Below are 5,991 nucleotides of genomic sequence, written 5' to 3' on the forward strand. Positions count from 1 at the left end.
AAATGAAGCTGCTAGTTGTTTAGAAAGCTTCATAAATACAACTAGAAATTTATTAGGTAAAAATGACAAAGTGTGCTATATCAGAACTGATAATGCTAGGGAGTTTACGGGAGGTGATTTTGTAGATGTTATGCATAAAGAAAAAATAGAATCAGATTATGCACCACCGTATACTCCAGAGTTAAATGGTACAGCCGAGAGATTTAATAAAACAATACAACAGAAAATTAGAGCGTTATTGTTTGATTCTGGCCTGCCTAAATCGATGTGGATATTGGCAGCTGAAACAGCTGTTAATATGTACAATCGAATACCTCCTAAAACCAATGGTTTTGTATCACCATTAAATAAACTCAATGAAAAGATTAGCACACACATGAATAAAATTAGAAGGTTTGGATGTTTAGCTTATGTTAAACTTCCAATAACAGAAAATAAATTTTCTGAAAGAGCAATAAGATCCATACTGGTAGGTTACTCACGTACTGGTTATGTCTTGTGGGAGCCGACCTCTGGAAAATTCTTAAATTCAAGACATGTCAGATTTAATGAAAAACTAGTTTATAAGGATATTTACAAAACAAAAGATTTAGAAGTTGAAGATTCTCCAACAATTGAAAAACAAAAAGATGTGGAAGTAGATGATAATTCAATTGATGGGAAAATAGATTCTGAATCTTCTGATGTGAATACTCCTGTAACAATAAACTCTAAAGATAAACTAGTTAATTCAGACAAATCTAAAAAGTGTAAATTAGATGATAATGTATCAATTGATACCAAATTTAAGAAGTTGAGAGCTTCAAAAAGAAAACCAAAACCCAAGATAGATGATAACTTCGTTTATGCCAAAACAATAAAAAAGTTCACGATTGTAGATGAAGAAGATTTTATACATGCTATGCTTTCTTCTATCAACAAGGATCCCAGTAATTACAAAGAGTGTTTACTGTGGGAAGACTGTGTTGATTGGATGAAAGCAGTTAAAGAAGAATTGAAATCAATAGATGATAATAAAGTCTACAATCTAGTTAAAAGACCTGTAGATGCTAATGTAGTGAACTCTAGATGGGTTTTTAAAACCAAAATTGGCAAAACTGAAGAAAACATCTATAAAGCTAGAGTGGTTGTAAGAGGTTTTCTAGATGTAAACGAGTATAAGCTGAAAGAAACTTATGCTCCAGTCTCAAGCCTTCCAGTAATCAGATTAGCACTAGCAATCATAAATAAACTTGATTTAGACGCAAGACAAATGGATGTAAAAACTGCCTTTCTGTATGGGACTCTGGAAAAAGCAATTTTTATGGAGATTCCAGAAGGCTATGATTGCAGTGATGAAATCAGAGAAAAGATAGTCTGGAAGCTTGAAAAAATTTTTTATGGATTGAGGATCAGTCCTAAGAGATGGAACAAAAAGTTCACTGAAGAAGCACTGAAACTAGGTTTGGAGAATGATCTAAACGAGCCATGCTTATTTACTTGGAGAAAAGATGGAAAAATTGCCATCGTAAACCTATACGTAGGTGATATGATTGCAGCTAGCAATGTACCCGAAAAATTAGATGAAATTATAAATCATTTCAGTAACGTTTTCGAAATGAAAATTATGGGAGAACCGGAGAATTTTCTTGGGATGAAAATTCACCGTGATAGAAGTAAATGTGAAATGTCTATTACACAGCCTGAGTACACTGAAAAGATCCTAGAACGTTTCGATCTGAAAGAATGATGCTCAAGACACACCCATGATAACTAGACAAGTCAAAAATAGAAACAATAAAAACATAGGAAAATTAGATGATTCCAATGTTCCAGCTAATGCACCTTATACAGAGGCTATAGGGAGTCTGTTGTATCTTGCTGGTGCAACCAGACCAGATATAGCATATGCTGTAAATTAATTGTCTAGAAGACAGAATAATCCAACCAAAGGAGATTGGACTGAAGTCAAAAGAATTTTCAGATATCTCAGAGGAACAACTGATTTGGGTTTGTACTATAGAGGTAAAACCGAAATTATGGAAGCTATGACTGACACTAGCTTGAGAGATCGTGAAAATTCGACTTCGACAAGTGGTTACATCATCCAAGTGTATGGTGATACAGTAGCTTGGAGAAGCTACAAACAGTCCTCTCCTGCTACATCAACTTGTCAAGCAGAATATCTTGCCATGAGCGAATCTTGTAAGGAATTAATTTCCTTGGATAAAGCGATTAGAGATATAATAGGTAAAACTATGTATCCAGTCACTATTAGATGTGATAATAAATCAGCCTGTGACTGTACTCAAATGGAGGGAAGTCACAAATTGAAAGATTTTGATGATGACGTTGAGCTTATCAAATTCAATCTGGCTGAAAGAGAAAGAACAGGCGAGAAACCTCAAATGGCTGAAACTCATGGTGATTTTGTTAAATCATGTGTCTTGGCGGGCAAAATAAAGGTCAAATGGATATCCACTAAAGAAAATATTGCGGATATTATGACTAAACCTTTACCCTCTACATCACATATCAAACTCAGAAATAAAATGATGAATATTTAGATGATAAAATTTTAGATGATATAGATGTTAAATATAGATGTCGAATTTAGATGTTAAATATAGATGTTGATTTTAGATGTTAAATATAGATGTTATATAGAAGATTTAAACTAATAAGTTTAATCATATAATTAATTAATATTTACAGAAGTTAATAATCAATCTTAGCAGAGTGCGCAGCGGAGAAAAACAAATAAGTTCAAGGACCTTGTTCTTAATTGGAACTTCAGATAAAGACTTTACCTTTTTTTATTAATATTTAATATTAGATGTGTTCATGATCGTTAATCGATTTTAGATGTAATTTATGAAATTATATGTTATTCATTATATTTAAAATATGTATGTGCAAAGGGAGGGAGTGTCAGAAATAGTTTACTTTGCTCATGCATGAGGCACCATCTATTAGACGTTTAAAGTAATTACTAGGCCTCTAGAGTAGTCTCTTACATTGTGACATACTCACTCTTGACTATAGCTCTGTACCGATCACATGTACATCTAGAAGTTCTGTGTACAAGACATAATAAAGCTGCAACTACATATAGACCTTTATATAATCAATGTGTTATATTATTACTAGAATAGCCATCCTTCCTATTTTCCACAAATTATTATAAAAGTCCTTCAGTTTTAGATAATTTCCAGATTGATAACGTTGGCGATGATGGCAATTGCTTTTTCCGAGCTATGGCTGAAATTTTATTAAGGGATGCACACAAATATCCAGAAATAAAACGTTTCGTCATTAATTTTGTATTGCAAAATAAAGAAAACTTCGAAGTGTATATTAAATCAAGAATCGTTGAAGTAAACTTTGAAAATAGAGATGACACTGCTTTGGACAATCCAGAAATGGATGATTTGATACGAATGATAGCTACTGAAAGAGTTTGGGGCAATGAAGGTTCTTTGATTGCTATTAGTCATGCTTTAGGAATCAAGTTATTGGCTTTTAATATAAATGGATTGCAAGCTCTTCTAACATCAATAATTGATTATGGACCTTTAAACGTTGATTATTCAAAAGTATTGACAATAATGAACACTGACTATTCTTATTTTTATGCGTCTCGTCATAATAATTTTGCTGTTATTGATAGAATTCAAAATAAGGAAGGAATTTGGAGAAAAGGAATAATTCATCGAGACTATTATGACATGGAAACTTTATATAAGGCAGGGATCGAACTGCTATTGAATAAAAGCCAGAAATAATTTAATTCGTAAGAGTAGTCATTTTTTTTTGTTAGTGAGCCAGCGACTCAGGCCACTTTTATAGAGTCTTTAAAAGCTGAGACACGCTTTTTTATGATCACTTTTAGCGGTGGAATGAGGGTGGAGGTGGGTGGTTAGTATGACCGTCTAAGTCATTATTCTTTAATAAATATTATTTATAAGAAACCAAAAAAAAATGGCTGTGTATTTGTATATAACTATATCTATATGCACGAGTATGTGGAAAATCAAGATTCGCGCATGCGCCACGTAAATTTCGTTTTATAAAAAAGTGTGAGACTTAAAGATAATAATTTATTTGTTATTTTGTTTTAAAAAACTTGAGTTTTTGTTTTAGAATTTTTTTTTTAAATGTGAATGACCGCTATGAGGCGTGCACTTTTGGATTTTCCAAACTTTTTAATTTTTGACAGGGTCATTTTAGTAAAGAATTATTTTATCACGAAAATAATTTTTATAAATTAAGAAAAAACGTCATCCCTGATATTTTGACACCGTCGCCTCATAAACCTTTTGATGCTGATATTAATAATGATAATGATGATGACGATGATGACTACTCAATCAGCAGTAAGAGACATAGGTCCTGAGTTTCAGAACTAACTGAACGTAAGTTCGAATTAATTTTTTAATTTATTACATTTTGTTAAATGATATACAATGAAAAAAATTAAAATAAAATTTATTATTTCATGCAAGTCAGTATTTCGACAATAAAGTTTTATAATAATTTCAAATGGTTAAATAAAGATATGGAGTGTAAAATTTATGTTTGGGTAAGTGAAATGTCTGAAGGACAATTATTAACTCCTGTATTATTTTGTGTGTTCCTTTTCCTTTTTTATAGCATGAAAACTCTAATTATGATATCATAATTGATTATTATGATCATAGTTGATTTAATAACTTAAATCTAACAATTATGTTCGCTTAATAACTTATGGTGACTTGGGCTTTCAGAAAAATTGTACTATTGTTGTTATACTATCATATCCACTTAATATTTATTTAGTTATAACTTAAATGCTATAGCATTGATATCATTCTGTCAAGTGTTAACTTTCATTTTAACATAATATTTTATTTCTTATTAATTCTACTTATGCATATTTTGGATAATGTAGGATTGGAAATTTCACCAAATGAGAATATTCAAGACTGCGAAGAAGTTTTTCCTGGAACCTCATACAATTCTAGCCAGCCAAGTGATAATTTTGAAAAGTCACCGCGAGAATTCCTCTTGGAGCAACAAATCAACGAGCTTCTCAAGGAGAATACAGCATTAAAAAAAAAGGTAATATAAAATCTAAGTATTATTTAATCTAAAATCTAAGTACACTTTTTATTTTGTGTGTGATTAAATGTTATCAGAAGCAATCTAATATAATTATGTTTTTATGAAGCAAAATTTTTAGTAATAATTAATAACTAATCAATATTTCTTTCAGGTTTCTCACATGGCTGAAAAATCAACTACGCTAGATACTAAATTAAAAAAGTTTTTGAATCCAGATCAGCTGTTGTTTTTAAAAAGTAATGCTTCTACGAATTCTAAACCTTGGTCAGAGGAAACCATCAAAAAAGGTTTAAGAATTCGATTACTGATGGGTACTAAAGCTTATAAAAGCTTAAGGGATATCGAAGGATTTCTTTTGCCTGCGTTTTCTATACTTTACAGTAGACTATCAGGTTTCAACTTTGCTTCTGGAACTTTCCATAGCATTATTGAATAGCTAGGGATGAAGATTCGACAGCAACCAGATGAAACTGCTCATTATTGTGTGCTGGCCTTGGATGAAATGTCTATCCATCCAGCTGTTGAGTATGATCGCGCCCTCGGTAATTTCATTGGATTAGTAACTCCGGAGTTAGCGAGAGACTCAAATGAGGCTGATACAATGGCTTCTCACGCGATTGCATTTGTAGCTCGTGGCTTAACTAGTCATTGGAAACAATTAGTTGGCTATGCGTTGATTGGAAAATCAGTGACCTCTGAATGTCTCTGGAATTACGTGCAAAAAATCATAAGAGAGCTGTATCAACAGGGCATTATTGTCAAATGCATCTCAACGGATGAAGGACCTACTAATATTGGTATGTGGACTCTGAACAGCATTACCTCCAGCCGTTATTTGATTAATTCTTCTAGTCAGCATCCATCAAACCCTAATGAACTTCTTCATTGGACTTCTGATGTTCCGCACGT

At 32.1% G+C, this 5,991-nt stretch overlaps 1 long non-coding RNA gene across 1 annotated transcript; it reads left to right on the plus strand.

Annotated features, from left to right (window-relative positions):
* The first annotated feature begins 4,479 nt into the window (after positions 1 to 4,479).
* LOC123265055 lies at positions 4,480 to 5,426 on the plus strand. The gene is made up of 3 exons (XR_006509491.1): positions 4,480 to 4,561; positions 4,910 to 5,079; positions 5,234 to 5,426. It is a non-coding gene; the product is annotated as an uncharacterized LOC123265055 (long non-coding RNA).
* Positions 5,427 to 5,991: the final 565 nt, after the last annotated feature.

This window comes from Cotesia glomerata, linkage group LG5 (genome assembly GCF_020080835.1).
Source record: "Cotesia glomerata isolate CgM1 linkage group LG5, MPM_Cglom_v2.3, whole genome shotgun sequence".
Classification (NCBI taxonomy): Eukaryota; Metazoa; Arthropoda; class Insecta; order Hymenoptera; family Braconidae; genus Cotesia; species Cotesia glomerata.